Source organism: Gavialis gangeticus, unplaced genomic scaffold (genome assembly GCF_001723915.1).
Source record: "Gavialis gangeticus isolate Ggan-Ray unplaced genomic scaffold, GavGan_comp1, whole genome shotgun sequence".
Classification (NCBI taxonomy): domain Eukaryota; kingdom Metazoa; phylum Chordata; order Crocodylia; family Gavialidae; genus Gavialis; species Gavialis gangeticus.
The window spans coordinates 87241053-87264782 of NW_017729022.1; the positions used below are offsets into that span (position 1 = coordinate 87241053).

The window sequence follows — 23730 nt, forward strand, 5'->3', positions numbered from 1 at the left end:
CTCTGAGTAGGGGGGAAGTGGGGGTGGGAGGGGCCTGAGGGTGGGGTGGGGCTAGACTGGCTTTTCTCCTGACTCCTACCAGCTTCCCATGAGTTCTAGTTCCCCTGCCTTTGTCAACTTTTATCTGCTTCTAGCTGCCAGTCAATATTTATTTTCTAAAAATTTTAGGTGCCCTACGGGTCAGATAGAATGGCCTGGCAGGCCCTGCCGGCCATATTTTGCCCACCCCGGTGTAACCCAAATTTGGGTAGAAGCTGAAGTTGTAATTCTGGTCCTGTTTTTCACTTTGAATGTGGATATGCGTTCTTCTGGAGAAACACTGAAGCTGAAGAATGGGAGGTGTCACAGGTCTAGACCAAATGGTTATTTGGTACTAGTGCTTTAATTTTAAATCACAATATTTTGGAGCAATAAAGAGACTGACTTTAATGCAGCGTGTTCTTGAGATTCTTGGACTGTTTGCAAGGTACTTCTCATTGTGGTCTTTGTACCAAGAACATTTCTACTCCCACTACTACCACTTTGCATTGTGTCCCAGGCACACAAGCATGAGGGCAGTACAAACTGAGAGGAGAGACCCTGAAATCAGAAATTACTTACCTGTCTCAAGTTGCCCGATGCTGGCAGAACAACACTGAGGAGAAAAGCCTGCATGGTTCATCAGCCACACTCATATATAGCTGAAGCCGGCGGGTGACGTCATGATGCATGCTGGCCAGCTGAATTAAAAGCCAGCATGAGTGGGAGAGGCAGCGGAGCCTGCGGTGGCTCTTCACACTGGTGGCAAGCAGCACCAGTGAGTAGAAAGAGATCCCAATCAGGGAGGAACTATCCGGGCAGCAGTGGCTGCCCAAAGCCGTCACAGGGAGCACTGGATTGCCAGAGAAAGCCTCGTCCGGGAACAAGCAGTGAAAGCAGTGGAGGAGAAGGCGGCTCCACACCCCGGGATCCAGCTGCATAAGACAGTAGGAGGGGAGCTGACTGGGAGAGGAGCAAAGGGAGCTCCCACCAGAGACGGAGAGGGGAGCAGCATTGGGGGACGCAGCCAGGCACTGGCTCCAGGGCAGGGAGAGGAGAAGGACTGTGTATCCTGATCGCCCTCTTTTCTACCTGCCCTCTTTTTTATTTTGTTGTGTCCTTTTTCTTTTGTCTTCTCACTGGTGTATCACACTGTGTCATTTTTTTCATTTCGTTTTCTTCTTACTCTTGCTTTGAGTGGTAACCTGGAGTCGTGAGGTCTGGAGGACAAAAATGAGCCACAAGGGCTGCTCATAGGAATCAGTCATCAACAGGGTTTAGCATGAGGGGAAGAGCTGCATGAGTGGTGAACATTCTACTAACCCAAAGTCCGTGAGGAGAAGAAAATAGGACCAGATACCTGAGAAAGTGTGACGAGGAAAGACCATCAAGACTGGAGGGCAAGCCCCATTGACATCAGGCGGCCTGTCTAAGGCTGGCGTATGGAAAGGGTGTAGGGGAGGTGGAACCCTGCAAATATCCATCAGGAAGAATGACCGATCTAGAGAGACCTCCAACGAGAGACCCCACCACTGAGGTTACATTTAAAGACATGGCAGACGAGTTCTGGGGTACTCGCCGGGGAGACTGAGGTTCCTTCCAGAGGTTACATGAAGCCTCTCTGCGTCCATCATGAGGTGCCCGCGCCAAGGCGGTGCATGAATGGATTTTCAAAGTGAGACGGGCACACACTGATACTGCATCTTTCATTCCATGTGGTCTAAATGCTTTTTAAGACCTCAAAGTTCTCTTCAATGAAGGTAACATTATTTCTGCAAAAGGTTATAGAGATATGCAAAATAGTTAAGGTGCTTTCCTAAACTCACAGATAAGCCATTGACAGAGCCACAAGTATATTCTAGGACTTTAAGGGCTTGTTTACCCTGGGAAAATTTTCTAATTTTCTTTCAATTCCTTTGAGAAGCTGCTCAAAGAATGTATTTTTGAATCTATGCTTCAACACACAAACTAATGTGCTTAGAAGAGAATGAAGTTTATATAAGGAAGAACAAAATTAGATAGTAATCAATCATTTTCTAGTTACCTGTTTGCTACCAAAATCTTTTTGAATTCACATTTGCCCTAAAGGTCTTTGTCTTCATTTTTTTTAGGTATTTTCATTCCAGTTAATAAAAGTCTTTGGAAATTCAATATCCCATTTTTCTATATATTATTTAAATTAAGGCTTGCATTGTAATTCAAGGATTTTAAGTAAAAACATTTCTTCTGGCACTGAGTGACCATGTGGACAATGAGATAACTTACATCATTTAAGATTAAGTTTTAAGATAAAGATTTATAACTTTTTTTACTGTGCTTGTATCTTAACTGCTGGCAATTTCTGCAGGAAGATGTGCAGGGCTCTTCTTGCATATGTAGTTGGTGAAGCAAGGAACAACGAATACACTTCATACCTTCTTTATGATGGATTAAAGGTTTGAAAAGACAGCTCGTACATTTGTCAGATACTACTATCATGATAGTGGAGAGGGTGAGCATTTCCTTTTACTTCCTAGAACTACAGTGAATAAAGACTAATCACAAAACAGAAAAAAAATCTAGATTTCTGGTGCATTGTGGGGGGTAGTGGGGAGTGGAAAACCTATTGACACAGCAATAAAAACAGGGGAAATGTCTGGCATGTCTGTCGCTTGACTGGATGGCCAGCATGATGGACCTCTGGTTTTGCCGAATGGTTTTTGTTGTCACTTGAACTCCCTACCCTTGGACAGCCTGTTTTGCAAAACAAAGCAAAAAGTCTACTTAAATGTTAGGTATCAAGACCTTCCAGCTAAGTATGTTTGCTTTACAGCTCCTCCTCACTTTTACAAAAATTCTAAATCTGGAAAAATGCTAAATATTGTCGAGGAAACTAACTATGCAAATATTCTGTTGATTGTATGTAATACAAGTTAATTATTATGAGTCATTAGTAAGTCTAAAATTGATACAGATCACAAATTTCCCTCTCCTATCACTGCTGCTTATAGCACAGAGGCTGATCTAGTTCATGGTGGTGTATGTATACTACTTGGAAACAAAAGAATGTGTGATAAATATAAAAGTTGGCATCTTTCTGCTACTTGAAGCCGAATAAATTGAAATGGTTGTTTTGTGGGGATGTATTCCAGGGGACTGTTTTAGTCTAATTATAATGAAAAGCTATGACTGCTCCTTTATTTGATGCAATACAAGCATAAAATATACTCAGGGAGGCTGAATTGAACTGCTTGGTAAAATGATGGCTATGTGTCAAATGGGTCTGAAATTTCAGACTTCTTCCATGCTCTCTCTCAGCTTGATTGTGAAAGATTGTTGGGTTCTGTTGGCCTGGGCTGAAGGATCACTGGGTTCAGGGTAAAACTAAGCCAAGTGTTTTGTCTTAGGGAACATGGTAGAGGGTTCCTTTGTAATTCTTACTGAACCAGTAGAACTCAAAAGTTTTAAACCCAACTCTCTTTTCCTGTATATATCTCTTAAAAAAAAATCTCCTAAGAAATTAAATGGAAAAATAAAAACAAACAAATAAAAAGCCCCCAAAACAAAATGCAAACCCCTAGCAATAAACCCTAAGATATCATAGCATAGATAAGCACCTACACTGAGACCAAAGAGAGATGTACATTTGACACACTGAATGCAGCATCAAGCCCTCAAAAGGCAAGTCATTTAAAAAAGTTAACCTTGTTACACCACAAATGCCCAAATGTTGTTGCCATGACATAGGTAGCATGAATTTGGGCTTCTATTTTGCAGTAGGCATCTGTTTCCTATAAGGCAGGAGAGCATGGCCAGCCCAGAGCTGCCCGTGCTCTCCATCTACCCAGAACAGATACTCGTGGGACTACACATTCCCAGGGCATGCGGGATTAGAACCCTGAGGCCCCAGGAGCACCTGCCTGGGCTCCCCTGTTTGCAGAGGTGCACCCCAGGAATCCTCTGGTGGAGGGTTCCCAAGGTGTCTATCACCTTGTTGCTCCTTGACTTGGGGTGCACTTCTGTGAATGGGGAAACCTCAGGTGATACTTTGCTAGCAGGGAAACCTGAGGTTCCCCTGTTTGCAGAGGCAAGTCCTGAGTGTTATCCCACCTGATCAGGTCCCGGCTGCTTTTTGGGAGTGGCAGGGGCCTGACCCTGTGGGACATGCATGATATCTGTTTTGTCCAATGAAATGGATTAGCTGTGCTAGGACGCATCACAGTACAGCTGATCCGCTTCATTTTACAATGCCTGTTTATATCCTTTGATAGGCTTGCCAAACAATTTCCTCCTCAACATCCTCCCACTGTAAATGATGCCATTTCACTATGAACATGCTACTGTCCTAGACTAATGTACCAATTTTTTATTTTTAGTGAGGCTATTCATCCCAAAAAGCTATTTTTATTTAAAGAAAAACTGTGTAATTGTTATATTATTCCTTATCCTCTGCAGTGCCAGCTGCAGTGCAATTCATTTGCCTTGTTCCTTTCAAACCCCCATATTGCTTTTTGTTTTGCTTGTAAAGATTAATTTGACTTTTCCTTGTAGAGGCACTAAAACATAAACATATAAAGAATTGTAATTTTACATTTTAAGTTTCCCTAGATTGGGACCAGCTATGATGAGAAAGCACCTGCTATTAGAGACTATTTTAAATGCAATATAGTGGCAAAGGGAAAGTTTAATAGGTAGATAGTGGGGCAGGGGACATCTTGGAGACTGTTTTGCCTTCTGCTGGACTTTGGACTAACATGGCTAACTGCCTGTACTCATAGGACAAATTAATGTGTTTTCTTCTTTTTTGTTTTAATGAGTTGCATTCATGCCAAGCAGCAAACAGTATTCTTGAGGCTTACAGAATAGGACTGGGAGTCAGGATAATTTGCTTTTTGATCTGTCACTGGTTTTAGATCAATTGTTTCTTCTGTCTGTAATGGGAAATTAATAATACTTACCCATCTCTCAGGCTTGCTGTAAGGCTTAATTAATGTGTGTAAAACACCCCTGGAGATATTTCAGTGGAAGATGTTATAAAGTATAAGTGCTAGAAAAATATAAATGACAAGGGGATGGATTGTATCCTCAGCAATTTGAACTGAAGACACCAAGCTGGGGGATGTAGTAGATGTGCTGGAGGGTAGGGCTAGGATTCAGAGTGACTTAGACAAATTGGAGGATTGGGCCAAAAGAAATCTCGTGAGGTTCAACAAAGACAAGTGCAAAGTCCTGCACTTAGGACTGAGCAATCCCATGCACTGGTATGGGCTTGGGACCAACTGGCTAAGCAGCAGCTCTGCAGAAAAGGACCTGGGGGTACAGTGGACAATAAGATGGATATGAGTCAGCAGCGTCCCCTTGCCAAGAAGGCTAACAGCATGCTGGGCTGCATTAGTAGGAGCGTTGCCAGCCTATTGAGGGAAGTAATTATCCCCCTCTTTTCTGGACTGGTGAAGACACATCTGGAGTACCGTGTCCATTTTTGGACCTCCCGCTACAGAAAGGATGTGGACAAGTTGGAGAGCATCCAGCAGAAGGCAACAAATATGGTTTGGAGGCTGGGGCACATGATTTCTGAAAAGAGGCTGAGGGAACTGGGCTTATTAGTTTGCAGAAGAGAAGACTGAGAAGGGATTTAATAGCAGGGTGGTTCCAAAGAGGATGGAGCTAGACTGTTCTCAGTGGTGACAGATGACAGAACAAGGAGCAATGATCTCAAGTTGCAGCAAGGGAGGTTTAGGTTGGATATTAGGAAAAACTTTTTCACTAGGAGGGTGGTGAAGCTGGAACAGGTTACCCAGAGAGGTGGTGGAATTTCTATCCTTGGAGATTTTTAAGACCTAGCTCAACAAAGCCCTGGCTGGCCTGGTCCTGCTTTGAGCAGGGGGTTGAACTAGGAGACATCCTAAGGTCTCTTCCACCCTAATTTTCTGTGATTCTGTGACTTTCCCTCTTCCCCCCTCCACAAATAAGTTGTGACAGCATCCTGTATTAAAGAATTGTGGCTCTTGTAAAACAGAAAAGAAAATTCATTAGGTTAACACAAAAATGAATTTTATAAACAAAACCTCAGGGACTGGGAGCACATACAAAAAATTTCTATAGGAAAAGGTTCAAGGGTCATATAGTCTTACATACTACATTTAATTAACAAGAAAACTTGCCCAAATAAATGTTTCCACTTGTTACTGTATGAGAATCTATAATTTGTTTTTAACTGTATTAATAAATGGACAGCGTCTATGGAGAATTATTGCCATACCAATATTGCATGCATTAGCAAATGTACTGTGCAAATTATTCTTCAGAAACTGAAGGACTTTGAATTTGATTGTGAAGAACTTGCATACCAGCAAATGGAAATAAATTGATACTGTCTTCTATTTTTTATAGCATCTTTCTTCCTAGATATTTCTTAAGTGCTTTGCAGACTGTACGTTTAAGGATCACTTTAGCAGCTTCCTTTTGTGGAATGGGCCATGGTGCAGTTCTGCCAAACCAGAGAATCAAGCCCATGGTACCTATCCTTTTTCCAGCTGTCTGTAATCTCAGTGGGTACATCTATACACAACATTTAACGCAATGAGATAAATTCTGGAGCAGTTTGTGCCAGAGTTTACTGCTCTTGGGTGCAGTGTCTACATGTATGCCTGGGACAGCAGCAATTTGAGCTGGGTGGACCAGGCCCGTGGCTGGCTGGCTGGCCTGACTGGGCACAATGTACACCCCCGGTCACCATCTACATATGTGTTTTATTTCAGTAAAGCAGTGGTCTCCAAACTTTTTTGATTGCGCACCCCTATCAGTAAAAATGTTTTGAGCACGCACCCCCAATATATGTATATTTATTTATTTATAAATTATATACACGCACTACTGTACTAATATATTATGTACATTATAAAACATAGACAAACAGAAGAAATTTAAAAAGGATGAGATAAAGATGAAATAAACAATATTTCAATTTTTTAAAAATTTATTAACGGTACAAAAAACCTTTTTGCTCTCACTAAAAAAAATATTATTTAGTTTTTACCTTGTGATGTGGCTGATGAAGAGCTTGTACTAGGAGTAGGAGAAGTGTCAGCTCTGCCATTTTCTTGCTGTTCACTTGTGCTTGCATTGTTAGTATTATTTTCAATCTGCGGTTTCTTTGCAGGAATCTTTTTAAGCCACTTGTCCATTTTGTGAGGGTTAGTTTAGTTAAAACTAGATAATATAATTCGTAAATCCACTTAACCGGGCACGCGTAAACTGCAATATGCTGAAAGCGAACGAATGCTTCTTCCCTCTGACATACAGGTGTCAGTGTCAATCTGTATATTAAATATTAGTCAAGCTTAACTTTTTTCTTATTTTTTTAGATAAAAAATAAATAAAAATACAAGTTCTAATATTTTCTTCACGCACTCCAATGGATTGTCTTGCGCACCCCCTGGGGTGCGTGTACCCCACTTTGGGGACCACTGCAGTAAAGTATTCTGCAATAAGATTGTACCATCCAAAACAGTATTATCCTATGGCAGAGTTAATTAGTTTACTGTGCCCTAACACCAGCGCATGTGTAGACTAAGATGCTCAACTGCAGAGCTAATTGCTCTACTCTGCAGCAAAGCTCACATGTAGTTGTGCCCAGTGAGAACTCATGTAAAATGAACCATACAGGGCACAAACAGATTTGAAGGGCATCTGGCAGGAGCCTTGGGAAAGTATTCTGAAGCAGAAGTTGGAAGAACTTGCTCTGCTCTAAATGAAGCTTACTGTCAAAAGTTCAGGCTTCCTTATCTTTGACCAATGATTTGATTTCCTTCTTCATTCCCCCAACAGGGATGTATCTAACAATGTGTGCATGTGGTAATGTAACTTGAAGTTGGGGAGAAGAACGCCAGCCCTGGACACCAATTTAGTGGGGGTTCCAGAAGGGTGCCCGCAAGGAGTCTGTGTCCCAGCAGCAGCTCTACCTCAGCAACAACTGGGGTGGGAAGACCACTCTGTGGCAGCAGCATCTGGGCACTTTTTTTGAGCCCTCAGGAGCAGATAAAGCTTTCTTCTTTCTGGCACTTGCAAGCACCCCTGCACTCCCACCTTGACATCCGATCCTGAATATCCTGCTTGTTATGCCCCTCTGTGTGTAAGTGTGCCTACATGCACGTGTGCTTGGCCAATCTGCTCTCTTTCTTCCCTATCATACATGGGGTCATTCTTCAACATGTTTGATTTCCTTTACTTTCTTTTGAAGTCAGTGGATGCTCTGCACCTAGTGGGATTAGATCCATGTACCTCTTATGGTAAATCCATGTGGTAATATACCCACTTATCGGTTATAACTGAAGAGAAGGAACAGGTTAGGCATAGGAGCAGGCCTTATTGTAACCAATTTGTCTTTTGGCCTAGAGAAATAGCTGCATCAGATGAAAATCTATCCAATATGTTGTATTAACATTTACATCCAATACCAAAGTCTTTGGATGCATTGTTTTGTTGTGTGGGGGAAAGTTACCGAGATAGTCCATCTTGAAAACCCAAAACAGATAACACTGGTCAGTGAAACATTAGATTCCTGCAGAATACACACTACATTTACTCTGTCTTCCAGACCCCTCTGCTCAATAAAGAAGAAGTAAAGTCTACAATATACCTGGCTGCTCCTGTTCATTTTTCAGGGCCTTTGGCAGCATCACAGGCAGAACCATTAGTAAACTGCCATGCATTCTGCCATTTATAATGTCTTAGGAAAGGGGAAAAAAATTCAAGGAAATGTTCCATTTGCTTGTTAGTTTCTGCCATTGGCTCAAAGTGTCATAGTGATATTGGGACCACCCTTCTGCCTTCAGATCCTGCAGAAAAAAAATCTGGCAAAATAAGTTTCTTGCTTTGGTCTTTCATCTTGAACAAATGGGTTTTGTTAAAAACAGATTTAGTTTGTGTTCAGCAAGGGAGTGATGGATAAATCTTCTTGTAAATTATCTTCCAATTCCAGTAGCAGAGCTCACTCCTGTGATGCCTCAGTAAGGTTTTTTTTTTACTATACTGCATAGATACTACCCTTTTTTTTTTTTTGGTAAATGTTTTCATATGGTCTTGTTTTAGGCTGTATTTAAGGAGTGGTTATAGATTATTATATAATAAATCTGAGATCTGAAGGTTATGCTCATAGAATTTTATTTGCTTTGCTGATGCTGTATAGATTGTGTCTGCCTTTCTGGTTCTGACTCTGTAACACTAGGACTAGAGTTTGTGGAAAGGTCTATTAGGAGTCTGCAGTCGCATAACTGTGGGCAGACGGCCAGGGCCACGAGCCCTGGCTGCCAACTTGTGGGAGGGTTGGTACAGGAACAGAGCAGCCACTGCTGCCACCCAGGGTGCAGAACCTTTTTGCCACAGCTACAGTCTGATGTTAAGGGGATAAAGCCAAGAGTAACCACAATCCAGTTCCACTAGTAGGCCCTAAAAAGGGGGTGGTGTTCTAAGTTAGTCATCTCAAGACAAACATTGAGGAGCTGACGTGTGACGCATGTGAACAGGTTGGAAGATTTGGGGTTATTTAGTCAAGAGAAAAAAGACCAAGGGAAGATTTATCTATCTTTAAATACAAAAAGGCTGTTTCTAAGAAGGATGGTGATTCTCTGTGTCCGCAGCAAACAGCACAAGAAGTAATAGGCTTTAATTGCCACAAGGGGCATTTAGAGAGGGCATTGGGAAGAACTTTCTACCTATGTAGGTGGCTAAGTACTAGAACAAGTTACCTACAGAGGTGATGGAATCTGTCCCTGGAAGCTTTTAAGTGCAGGCTAGGCCAATATTGACCTGAGATGGCATAAATGGTGAATACCTTCCTGGAGCAGGGGATTGGACTAGATGACCTTCTGAGGTTCCTTCTGGTCCTCTTTGCTCTATGATTCTCCATATGAGATGGAAACAATCATGTTTGATTGTCTGATCCCTGGCAGAGTGTGCAGGGCTGGCAGTCAGGAGGGAATTGGGGCTGGCAGTTAAGAGGGAAAAAAAGCCATCTTGCACATTCAAATTGACAACATTCTTTTTAGACTAGAACTGCATCTTATATGGCCAAAATTATGGCTCGGTAGCAGGGTTCATAGGAAGTCGTCAAAATGGGGAGAGAGCATTTGCCACTCCAGAGAGACCTTCAAGGAAACTGGTATCTGAGTTCCAGCACTTTTTATCTCAGCACTCCTGCAGCTGTCTGAGCTAAGCTTATTTCCCTCCCTTTGCATAGAGATGCCCCATTTTGAGCTAGTAAGTGCTTGTGCTACTAGTTGGCATTTCTGTGGATAGGCTTCCTGGTTTAAAGTGGGCATGGGGGAAGAGCTCCTTGTGCCCTCTTCTACACTTCAGGTACATCCACACAGAGTGAGCTGTGATTTGGGTTTTATTAAGTTATGATGCCTAGTTGCACAAAAGATGCCACTTACAAATTTAATGTTTTCCATCTTCCCCTCGCCCTGGACTTAGTCTCTTCTGTTTAATAAAGTTGTTTGTCAGGCCCCTTAAACTTCCCATAAACAGTGAGTAAACATGTTGGTCTCCTTCAAAGCTGATTCCTTCTAGGGGAACCTAGCTTCTGGGAGCAACAAAAACCCCTTTATATGGAAGAAATGGCTTGATCTTGGCACTTATTAATTAGGAAATATCTGGCCCTAAATGAAAAAAGGAATAAACTACTTCATTTACAGATTAAATATATAATTTTGGTGTTCTATGTACTTATTTCTTTAAATATACTTTACCAGAATGTTCTCAGGCTTTTCTGCACAGTATGACATTTTAGACTTTATAATATTATTATTATTATTAACTTGCTTGGCACACTTTCTCTGTAATGGTTTTGAGTCCATCACTAACAAAGTGTATACAGTGTTGGGTTTAGAAAAGATGCATGGAAGAAACCTTTATATAAATATAAATCATCAAGAATGAAACTGCATAGGGTTTACATCACAGTAGTATGTTTTAAAATCAGTCCAATAACTCATGTTTCTGATCCTAATCAGACTGAATGGCTCTCTGGATGCCCAATTAAACCATTTATTGCAGAGATTACCTCATCCTATTTTAGTGCCTAGATTATCAGATTGAGACAAGGCTCAACAGCTATCTTTGCTCAATATAAGTGGAACGCTCAGTCCTTGTCCAGTGTTTTTTTTCTTTTCTCCATGTCCCTTCCTATCCCCCCCCAATATTTGCTTACACTTTATTGGAGGATGTTGAAGGCACAAGACTGCTCAGCAATCTAATAAAGCAGAGCCTGTTTCATCACTGCCTTGCATTTTATTTACATTGTGAGTTATGCCAGTAAAAGTGAGCATCTAACACAGGTGTGGGCAAAATATGGCCCCTGGGCTGGATCCAGCCTGCCAGCCCATTCTATCTGGCCCACAGGGCCTTAAAAAAATTTAGAAAATTAATTTATATCTGCCCAGGGCCTCCTGTCAAAGATGACATGTGGCCAGTAGCAGCAGGACCCAGCAGGAGCCTGTGGCTGAGCAACGAGGCTAGCCTGGCTCCACCCAGCCCCCCACACCCTTCCTGCCCTTAGCCCCCAACCAGAAGCCTCTGTGGCTTCTGGTACCGTGCCCCTGCAGCTGTTCGACAGTTTCCCGAAACTTGGTAAGTGGCCCTCCGCCCAAAATAACTGCCTGCCCCTGATCTAACATGACCAATTTGGTTTAGTAGCATTTTGCATTTTCTTTTTACTGGTGTAAGTGATTACAGAAAGTGAAGGATATAGGGAGTTGAGCCCCAAGAAGCTGGCCTGCAAGCCTTTCACAAGCCAGACACACTTGCATTTAGATACATGTGTTACTCTGGCTAGTTAGCTGTCAGACCTTCCTCTAGAACAGGAAAGGTAACATTTTTAAAGGTACCTAAGACAAAGAGGTGCCCAAATGTTGTGAATAATAACACCTTTGAAAATCTCAGCCTTGTTCACATGTATGGCTGCGCTGAGAATTGCATTATGGAGTGAACATGCCCAGTGTACGGGTTTCCAATGTTTTGCCTGGTGTCCTGTTCTTTACCTTCTACCTTATTTCCTGGGGTTTCCAGAAAAATGTAAAATTTCCTTGTAAATCTATCTGATAGGGAAAAAGAAGCATTTTAAAATTATTTTTCTTTTCACCAGAAAAGCTCCCTTCTCTGCCCCCCCCCCCCCCACTGTTTTACCATAATCTGAACGCCTCTGGGGATCATTTTAACCCAGAATCTCTTTCATGCTGAGCTTTGTCTCTCTTCTTCATCTTCTCTTCCTCTCCCTCTTTCTTGTAATCCTGTTTATTTTACCATACAAAATGGAGTGTAGTGTAATTCTGAGATGATGGATGAAAGACAAAAAATATTTTTTTTATAATGACAGTATTAAACTTGGGCCTGTCTAGGCATAAACTTATCGATAATCTTTGACTATACATTAGCTGATAAACGACAGCTAAAATGGCAAATCGGTGCTTATGGTACCTTGCATCATGTCCCTGAATATTCAGTTGGGTAAGTGTTTTGCTTGTTTTGTTTTTGCCATACAGCTGTCACTTTTTATCATATAAGTGGATGGATTCCTATACAGAAAGAGAACCTTGATTTAAGTGATCCCAGTTGCTCCACCTTCTAATCAATAAATGATTCAGATTCTGGTCCTCTTTCTCATGCTTAGTAGCATTTTACTCCTCCTTTAGTCCTGATGACTATCTGGCCCAAAGAAAGCAGAAATCTGGCACTTTTAATTTTTAGTGAACAATAGCAGTTTTGGGGTTTTGTTTTGTTTTTTGCTTTCTCATTAAGGCAGTCACCATTTACTGATGGAAATGAGAGAGAATTTTAGATTATTCATTAGACATGTGCCTTCATTAGTACCATCTTCCAAAAATAAACAGGGGAGTGTCCAGTATGGGGAGAAACTCGGAGAACAAGAGCTCACATTATACAAAGCTATGATGATAAATATCTCCTGTGGCATAATTCTAACTCTTACCATCTGTGATTCCCTGTTGCCATAGCAACTTAAACTAAATATTAAAAATAGTCCGAAACCAGGAAAAGCACAGCAGGGAACGTCTGTCCTGAAAGAAAACAAGCCCTCAACATGACCAGCTTGTGGTTGGGAAAACGACTGATGAGTTCAGGAGCTTTGATTGTTCTTTAAATTTAATCTGAAGGGGGGATTCAGAGCAAGATCCCAACGCACCATTTAGAAGTGGTTATAGACGTGCTACCAAAATATTATCAAATGCCTTGTGCTATACTTGTCATCTAATTTCAGCTGTATACTTGAGAAGTAAACTGACTTATATGCATTAACTTGTAGGATATATATTTTACGCTTTCTATAAATGTGGTTTTGATTTGTGTAAGGCTGTGGAGAATGAGGCCATATTGTCAATAGCTGTAGCTTTTTAAGTAGTTAGTGATATTACTTTGGTAGAAGCCTGCTTAAGACCATGTTAAATTGAGCACTTTGTTCAAAGAGAGAGTTAAAATGGGAGGTGTAGGTTCAGACCAAGCTATCAGGGGAGCCATTTACTGTGGCTTCTTTCTGGGAAATCTGAGAATTGGAAAGGATGCAGCAAGGAAAAACTGATCTAGAAAGTAAGGAGTGAGAGACAGGTTGTGGAGAGGGCAAAGAGGTGTGTTTAAAATAAACGGAAATGTAGAGGAGCAAGATTTTTAAAACAGTGGGGGAGCTTTTCTCTTTTATTCGGTAATCTGTTTAGGCAAAGTTCAAGCAAAAAGATTATTCTTCACAAAAAACCCAAACAAACAACCAAACACTTGCAAGAGGAGAAGGGAGAGTGCTGCCCAGGGAACTAAAAGGTACGGGAGTAGCAGTTACTTTAAGAGACTCTTTTAGCCTATTTCCAATTAAGTTTTGCTCAGGTTCCTGAATTAGTTTCTGTTCTCATATATTCTTGAAAATTTCCCCCTTCTATTCATTTGGCAAAAATTGCAAAATGGATTAAAAAATTAAAACCATACACTGGTATAGTCAGAACTTAGATGTGGTATGATGTAAGAGTTGGGAGCCATGGATGTAATCCCTGCTACATAATTTTTTCCTAAGTAGTGCATGGCAATAGTTTATGGGCACACTGCACTGACTGTACCCATTCTCATTTGATCTTGGAAGCAAAGTGTTTCTGGGCCTGTCTAGCATTTGAATGGGAGGTGACTAGGGAATCTTGGATTCTGTGGACTGAAACCAGGGAAATGTAGTGGGACACTTGTAAGTATTAGATCAAGAGTACTGTATGAGCAGATACATTCCACACGACCCATTGTTGTGGTTGAGCTGATATGCTTGAATAACTGAATAATTATTCAATTGAATTGAATAATAATACTACTAATAATTGATAACCCTGTTTGATGGCATATCTAAAAAATATACCTTGTACTTTATTCCATGACAGTAATATGCACAATACAAGCCATAAAAGCAGTGAGTACAAATGCTGGTATTTGTGGAGTTACTTGAACTAGCTGAAATTGAGTTCTTTGGGACCCTGGTCACAGGAGTTCTACTTCCTTGTGAAGGAGCTGTTTCACAGAAGCTGCATCCTAGGAAAAAGCTGTCTGTTGTTTAGTTGTATATCCAGTTCCTCTCTAATAGTTGCAGCCATGTTTTTCTTCAGGATTTGAGGAATCTATTGCAGAATTAAAGATAGAAAATACCTCTAGTCTCATCTAGTTCACTGCATTCTAGTTAGTAAAATAACTTACACAATGCTGTATAAAGTCTGCAAATATCAATCAAGCACAAGGGCTTCATTCCATTACTTGGGAGATGTGTGCAGTCTGTTAGACTCCACTGTCCGCATGTCTTATTTCTTCTCTGCCTAAATTTTCCTTTGTTTAGTTTTATGTTGGGAATCAATATTAATATTGAGGGCCTCTAGAACTGCTGAAGGAAAGAGAGCTGCTCCAGGATGACTGGGAGCAAGGCAGTTGCTTGAAAGCTCTGCAGGATTCTCTGCTTAGAAGTAACAGAGAAAAAGGATAAACTATAACATTTTGGTCAATAGACTATTGATGCTGTATATCTATCAAGTTGGATATGGTATTTATGCATATATGTCCACCTTGTGTTATGTGTGCGTTCAATATGTATATAATCTGGCATAGAGGATGTGTTGAGATGTCTGTACAACACTGACCATAATGTATTCCCTGACTTGAGGTCAAGGGGCAGACATTAAAAAAAGCCTGAGCCTGAATTGATTCAATCTTTGTAGGTTAGTCTAACCTGGCTGGGCTAAATCAGTTTTGTAACTGGACAGACATCCCAGAAATGCAGGCACATGCCTGCAGTGGCTCAGGCTAGAAGTTGGCGGGGGGCTTCAGCAGCCCTCCGTTTGCTTCCACAGGACTGAGCTAAGGAGTGTATGGCTGGGCCCTAGCAGGATGCTCTGATTATTCTGCCCCTTTTAAGCAGCCCAGCAGGGAATGTTTATCACCCCTAACTCAGTGTTTATCAACCCATTAAGAAAACAAAGCCTTTCTCCATTAACTAGTGGAGCTTCTCTTAAACAGCTCTTCCAAGGAAGGACATCAAATTACCTGTTGACTAGCTCCAAAAAAGGCTGGTTGTCTGTACTTTCCCACAGCACGGACCATTGCCAACATGTGGTATGCTAGCTAATGCTGAGGTGCCTGAGTAAGGCAGAGGGAAGGGGGGAATAATTCCTGCTTAGCAGGGAGAAGCCAGGCAGACACTCTGTGCCTGCAAATCTCTGCCAGAGCTGCAGCCGGGGAGCAGAGGGGAGGGGGGCAGCTCTGCTGTAGAGCAGAGAGCCCTGCTTAGCCCAGAGAGCATGCTGGGATGCTGGGGGTGTCTGGTTAAGTCTGATACTACATTCAACCAGCTTTATCTGAAACTGGTTTCAGCCATTTTCAAACTGGTTTATGTGCACTGAACATCTGTTCTGTTAAGGGTTTAAACCAGTTTCTGATCACTTAAACCAGTTTATGTATAATGTCTGTCCCTAGCCGAGAAGTTAATAATCTAAATAGACAACTGTAATAAATCAGAAAATGCTTCAGCAGCCCTAAGTGGGAAAGGATCGTTTTTAATGTGGGTGTGTATTATTTCTTCTAAATGTTGGAGGTAGAAGTTTTACATGGAATAACAGCATTAACATAGATATGTTGATCTGTGTGTGTATGCATCTGTATGTGTTACATAATCTCCATTCCAAAGGACTGAAAGCTTGACCAAAGTTTCCGCGAAACCAAACAAAAAAATAATTTTATGGTGTTGTAAGAGGAAAGCACAGACCTGACTCAAAACATCAAAGTGTGCCCAAGCCTTCTAAATCTTGGGGAGAAGCAGTCTTCATGTGGTTAGTTGTTTCATTTTTCTCTCTTGAATCTTAGGGTATAGATAGACAAACAGCTGCCATGAGCTAAGCAAGGGTGTGAGTTCATAGTGAATTAGTCTTTCTGTGATGGCTGCTTGTTTGCATACTCTTGCCCTTTTATAAATGCAAGGCGGCTTCCCTCTCTTTGAGGAGAGTGGCAGATGCTAGGTAAGTTCCCAACATAATTTACTTCATAGTGGGCATGTCTACACTTTGCCCTACGGTGACGTAGCAGTGTGCTACTTAATCATACTGTGCACTATGGTGATGTAGCAATAGTGTGTATCTATACATGATCACCAGCTATGTTGCCATAGCGGCACACACACTGGGTATAGTGCACCACTACAGCGATGTAGTTGTGAAATCTACTTCCAAAAGGAAGTACTAAAGCATGGTGGCATAGCAACATTGCTGCATGGTGATGTGCAGGTGCACCCAGTAACTTTATAGATTTCATAGATGTTAGGGCTGGAAGGGACCTTGAAGATCATCAAGGTCAGCCTCCTGCCCCAGGGGCAGGAGGTCAGCTAGGGTCAAAGGATCCCAGCAAGATAAGCATCCACGCGTTTCTTGAATGGGTCCAGAGTAGGTGCCTGCACCACTTCTGGAGGGAATCCATTCCAGGTCTTGGGGGCTCGGACAGTAAAGAAATGTTTTCTTACGTCCAGTCTAAAACGGTCTTAGAGGAGTTTATGATCATTGGTCCTTGTTTTTCCTTGGGGCACTGTGGTGAACAAACGTTCTCTCAGGTCCTGATGTACACGCCTTATGTACTTATAGGCAGTCATCAGGTCCCCCCTGAGCTTGCGCTTTTCCACAGTCTAGCCAAGAGAAACCTTTCCTTCTGTTTGCTTAGGATAATAAATTTGCTTAGGATAATAAATTTGCTTAAGATAATAAATTTGCTTAGGATAAGCCAGACCAGCCATGACTTCCTACTCAAGATATTTATGTAGCATTCTTTTACTACATTAAGTGCTCAATACAGCTAGCACCAGTACAGATCAGCACCAACTTCACCCATAACATAGCTATCCAATTTGCAAACTAAGCAGTCTTAAATCGCAAGGAAAAAAAACAGAATGCAGTTATCCCCTTTCAAGTGACACTGGATTACATCAGGAATATTTCTGTTTCAGTAGATCTTTATTCCTTGGTTTACTGATACTCACAAGGCCTATTCTCTTGCCCTCTCATCATGTGCAAGCTTCTCCACGTCCTTCTTGAATTGTGGAGCCCAGAATTGGATGCAGTACTCCAGCTGCGGCCTCACCAAGGCCGAGTACAGTGGGAGGATAACATCCTGAGATTTACTTGAGAAGCATCTATGGATGCAAGCCAGGGTTTTGTTTGCTTTATCAGCTGCGACATCGCATTGGTGGCTTATGTTCATCTTGTGGTCAATGATGACCCCCAAGTCTCTTTCAGCAGTGGTGCTAGCAAGTGTAGCAGTGCTGAGCCTATAAGTATGCTGTGGGTTTTTTTCCCTGAGGTGGAGTACCTTACATTTATCAGGATTGAATGTCATCAGGTTTGTATCTGCCCACTTACTAAGTTTATCCAAGTCAGCCTGGATCACAAGCCTGTCCTCAGGTGTGGACGCTGTGCCTCAAAGTTTAGTGTCATTGGAGAACTTTTTGGGGTTTTTGTTGTTCTCCCGCCCTGGTGGGGGGTCGGGCTAGAAGATCTACTAGGTCCCTTCCGACCCTTAATCTATGAAACTATGAAACTATGAAACTTAGCCAGTGCGCTTTTGACACCAATGTCCACATCATTGATACAGATGTTAAAGAGAACTGGTCTAAGGACAGAGCCTTGGGGGATGCCACTGTTCATGGAGCGCCATAATGATTTGCTACCATTGACCACTACTCTCTGGGTCTGACCTCGGAGCCAATTTCCCAGCCATTGGATGGTGGTGTAGCCGAGGCCACAGTTGGCTAATTTTTCCATGAGGATGTCATGGGACACCAGATCAAAGGCTTTTTAAAGTCCAGGTATATGACATCAATTTCTTCTCCCTTGTCCAGCTGATGTATCACCTGGTCATAGAAGGAGATGAGATTGGTCAGACAAGACCTACCTGCGACATACCCATGCTGGCTGTCCCTCAGGACGTTGCCCTCAGAAGGGTCTCCTCGATAATTTTCTTCAGACTCTTACCAGGGATTGAGGTCAAGCTGATTGGCCTGTAATTCCTAGGATCTACTTTCCTCCCCTTCTTGAAGATGGGTACCACATTGGCCTTCTTTCAGTCCTCAGGTACTTCACCTGAGTGCCATGAGTTTTTGAATATTTTTGCCAATGGTTGGGCTATAATACCTGCTAGCTCCTTGAGTACTCTAAGATGTAATCTGTCAGGACCAGCTGACTTGAAGGTGTCCAGCCTCTCAAGGTGATCCTTTACTAGATCAGCGCCGATGCTCGGTATAAATACTCCCTCACCCTGGCCGTCCTGCATCTTGCTAGGCAGGGCAGTCCCACTGGACTGATGAAAGGCCAACACAAAGTACCCATTAAGCAGATTGGCCTTTCCTGTGTGACTTGTAAATGTATATATAACCTCAAAGTGAAATCAAGGAAATCAGCAGCCACTATATACATCTATAGAAATATAGTTAGTGCTCCACAGGAGAAGTGACTGTCATGCTCTTGGATGTCTCAGTTTTACAAGACCAAAAAGAAATGCATTACTCAGTGGCAAGTAAATTCCATTGCATGCTGCTTATTGAAGTGACAACTCACTTTGTTTGTTATAAGGCAGCGCCTCACTAAAAGATTTGCAAAGGTTTACAAATCTTTTAGGTGCAAGGTGCGTAAAGCAAAACCCTGCCTCTGAACACTACTGAGTGTTTGGGGGTTCCAAAATTTTCAGCTGGCTGCTTATTTACATAATGGACTGACCCCAAGCAAACTGGGTTTGAACTTGAACTCTCCCTTAATTTTAAAAACATAATATCGGGATCCAGTTTTTTGAGCAAATGTTTGTATTTTAGCATGACTGTAGGTCCATTTTTTTGGAGCAAATTCAAGCCAATTTATAGTCTTGTCTCTGGACCATATGGCATGTCTAATGTGTTTGACACAAAGCTACGTGGAATATAGTGGCTTTATCTGAGTTTTGTTTTGGGGCTGGGACCATGTTTTAGCCTTATGAATCTGGATTGAAGATACACCTGAGAAGTGAAAGGCACAAAAGTTTGATAAAACTTTTATCAAACCTCCGAACTATCTTGCCCCAGATGTCACCTTTCCTGGTCCACCTCATTCCGCCTTCTCAGGTTTCTCACTCTTATGCAGCCAACACAGTAGTTTCTCACTTACATGATACCTTGAATAGTACCTGGAGAGCGCAGGGTTAAATATCATTTTTATCCAGTTGAGTACTTTTTAAAGTTAGTGAGACTATGTGGTAAAGTTAATAAAGCCTCCTGATAGTTCTCACTCTGGTTGTAAAAATTACTCTGTCTCATGACTGCATATCCATAGGGCTATATACCATTAGGAATAGTTTTACACTTGCTCTCCATTAATTTTAAGTGGAAGGCAAGCTTTAAAAATTTCTGTTTTGGGTAAGCTAAATAATCAGAATCCGATTTCACTGGGTCTGACTTCCTGTTTACCTTTCACAAAGTGACAAGGAAAAGAAGGGAATGCAAAGCACAATTCAACAAGACCAACACCATTCAGCTATCATTCAGCACTGAACTCCTTTCTAAAGTTCTTCAGCATTTTCTCAGCAGTCTTGTGTGATGTCATAGATTCATAACAAACCGATGGCTGACCATTTTGGACTTAGATTTCAGATATTTAGGGGAAGATATTCAGCCCAGCTATAGGGATTGTGCCCAACCTACAGGGTGGATAAAGTGCTTACTGTTGTTAGAGTGGAATTCCTTAGCTAATGCAGCATGTTTTCAGTTTTGCTGATGATCATCATGTCAGTAAGCATGTGATACATGGATTCCTTACAAATAACCAGATTGCTAGTGACAGTCCCAGGGAGACTGAATTGTGCTATAACCAGCAAGTAAAAAGAGCTTTGCTTTCAGCTGAGCAGGAGAGGACTCTGGTTTTGGAACAAGTCCTGACTTCTGTCTCTGTTGGATGCCTTCACAATTTTGCTGGTCGACACATACTCCTTAAACAGGACTATATGGATTGTCCTACTAGAACAGGCCATTATAATCCAGTGTTCTCCTCTGACTGACCAGCAGGAGATGCTGCAGTGGAGGTGGTGTTTTCTTAGGTTAGAATAATAATATAAAAATGTGAAAAATGCCATTTACTGGATCAGACCATTTGGCCCAGCTAGCTTAGCATTAGAGTGGCAACTGTGGAGTTACTTTACACCAGTGATTCTCAACTAGGGTACCATGATATCCTTTCAAGAGAGCTGCAGGTTGCTCCACAGTATTAACAGTGTTAGGTGTGCAAGGACCTTCACGTGATTCACAAGACAAACCCAGAAATTTCAAACAGGAATTCATGGTGTCAAAACCATTCTGACTTGTGGTCTTTCTGTTTTTGCAACAGAAGAATTGCTCTATTATTTTTCATTGTCCAGATACAAGTGGAAGTGAAGAGCTGGCATTTTCTGAGGAGTGTCTTGATTCTTAAAAGATTAAGAGTCACTGCTTTACACCTTATACTGGCTTGTCAGAGTGGATTCCTACCACTTCCAACAGCCCATGCAGAGCTTGTTTGCTAAGACTACTTGCAGTTTGTCTTTCAGTGAGGGATATATTTTATTTATGGTAAATGAGTCTGATCTAAATTTCCACAAGACACTTATAGAACGTGGATAAAACGTTAACTTTTGAACACCAGCAACATGCTATATTAAAATTTAGGCTAAGTACTTCTGTAAAATGTCAGAACAGTTTTTAATTTAAAAGATCATTTTTCCTGTTCTCTGTGGTTGATGTTGATGATGATGCTGGTGAGTGGCTCTACAGAATTACTTGTCTTAAAATATTTAGCCAAGAAATTCTTAAGTAAGATCAAGAAGATAAATGATAACCAAATAATATATACGTGGATTTGTGGAAATACAACAAAATATCACCGTCAATTGTATAGTAAAAATGTTTATCAAGAACCTTAAAGGTTAAAAGTGGTGTACATCCCTAATCTATAACAATACAAGCAAGGGAGAAAAGTATTCTGTAACTTCTGCAGGTTTCCATTCATTCAGGGATTAGTACAGGGGCAGGCAATTATTGGGGCCTAGGGGCCAATAGGGAGTTCTGATGAGTTGTTGTAGGCTGGGTCAGCATCCCTCCCTCTTCAACTCACCAAAACTCCCCATGTGGGATGGGGCCAGAGGCTGGTGGGGTGTTCGGGAGTGAGATGGGTGGGAGGGTCCATGGGGTGGCTCCTGCCTTGTGGTCGGGGGGCATGTGCCCGTGTGTGTGGAGGGGGCTGCTTGGGTGCTAGGTCCTGGGAGCTGGCCAGACATGAGGGGAGGGTGGAGGGGAGCAGAGGGTGCATGCAGCAGAGCTTGCCCAGGTGGTGCCAGGCCATGGCTGCCCCTGTGGTGCTTGACATGGGGCCAAGCCCTGCCTGGGGTAGCCCTCACCCACTGGCCTGGCCCCAGCTCTGACCAGCATGCACAGCTTACCAGATAGGGTGCTCCCGATGTGGCTGTAGCCACCCCAGTGCTGCTGGGCTCCCCTCACCTCCAGTGGTGGTGACTCCTGCTGCCCCATTCTGGGTGGGAGAAAGCTTCAGCTGGGTGGCTTCTGCCCCAGTGCATTGGGCTGTGGCTCCAGCTCCTGGCTGCCCTCCCATTCTCCTCACCCTTAGGTGGCCAAGGGGGTGGAAGGCTTGATTTGGAGCCGGAGGCCCACGTGCTGAGGCAGGAACCACCCACCTGAAACTTCCTCCCCACCTGGAACAGTGCAGCAGGGGCGGAAGCAGCAGCTGCCACCGGAGGTGAGGGGACCTGAGCAGCTCTCAAGCAGCTGCAGTCGCACCAGGAGCAGTCCCTCTAGTAAGCTATGTGCTCTCTAGGTGTGGGGTGGAGCACAGCACAGGCTGCCCCAGGTGGGGCTCAGCCCCAAGCAGAGTGCCATTGGGGCAGCTGTGGGATGGATCCAGTCAATTAGCACGTGCCCTCTGTGAACTGGATCTAATCAGTTGGCAGGCTGGATCTGACCCATTGGCTGTATTTTGTCCACCCCTGGATTAGCAGCACCATGAGAAGGCCAGAGGGTATGACAGTCTAGGATTTGCAGGAGATTCCAGTTTCAATTTTCAGGTGCTCAAAACATCTGCCCATTTCATGATGCCATGGATTTCCTCTTCCAGCCAAAAGCATGCTTCATTTGGTGACTTTTCTGCCACTGGCATTCTGTCTACACAAAGTTAATTCACCTCCTTTAATGAGGTGACAATTTGCAGATTCCTTTAAGAGAAAAACACCTTGAGCAGTTTTCCAGATGTGACTTTTGCTGCTATCTTTTTTGATCTATATGAAATTCAGCTACCAAGAGAATGAGAGGGGCTGTTGTCTGAGGAGTGTCTTATATCTGATCTGATGTATATTATCAATGTTAACTAGTACAGTTACTAGGTATAGAACTAGATTGAGAGTTTTGTAAAGTTTGAGAGATTTAGCCTTTGGGGTTATAATTCAGCTGATTTTTAGAGTTAGTGGCCAAATTAGCTCTAACTTTCATATTGGGATTCCAGCTTTCCCAGAGTACACGAGGATTTAGATTCACTTTTAGGGAGCTGACCCATTTCTAATCAAAACTTACCTGTTGTTTTAAAAATAGGTTTCCTATGAACACCACACAAAAAGAAAATTAACTACTAAATTATATGAGGCAAATTCAGTCCCTGCTGTAACCTGCTGACTTTCATGGAATATAGTCCAAACTCTAGAGAGTTGTTGGATGCTTTTAACTGAGAAGATCAAAAATAATAATATACCCTGAAAGTGAAATACTCAGGGAAAACAAAGGAAATCAAGACTTGGTCTGTTTTAATCATGAGCCAAATGACAGACATAGGCTAAACAAACAGCATTTATGCCGAGTTGCCTTTTAATTTATGCTTTCAGTTTTAGTTGCATAAAAGAGGTAAGAGGTAAGGAAAATTTTTGGTGGACATGCTCATTTTCATGACACTGGATATGTACTGTTTTGATAATTTAGATATAAAATGCATAGATAGGGATCTACTTTAAAACGCACACAGGTGAAGTAAAAATCACAGACTGTTCATGGTGGCCGGCAACATTTTGTTTTCACGTTTTTTTCATGATGAGTCCCCTCACCCCCCTCCACCACTGATTGGCCAAGGGTCATTGGCGGCCCTGCCCTTTACTGCTGATTGGCTGAGAGGGCTCCCT

At 42.3% G+C, this 23730-nt stretch overlaps 1 long non-coding RNA gene across 1 annotated transcript in view; it reads left to right on the top strand.

Annotated features, from left to right (window-relative positions):
- LOC109296254 overlaps positions 1-9699 on the top strand; it is a 34375-nt gene extending 24676 nt beyond the window's left edge. The window contains exon 3 of the long non-coding RNA XR_002096933.1: positions 7828-9699. This is a non-coding gene — a long non-coding RNA (uncharacterized LOC109296254). The remainder of the gene's footprint in view (positions 1-7827) is intronic.
- The last annotated feature ends 14031 nt before the right edge of the window (positions 9700-23730 follow it).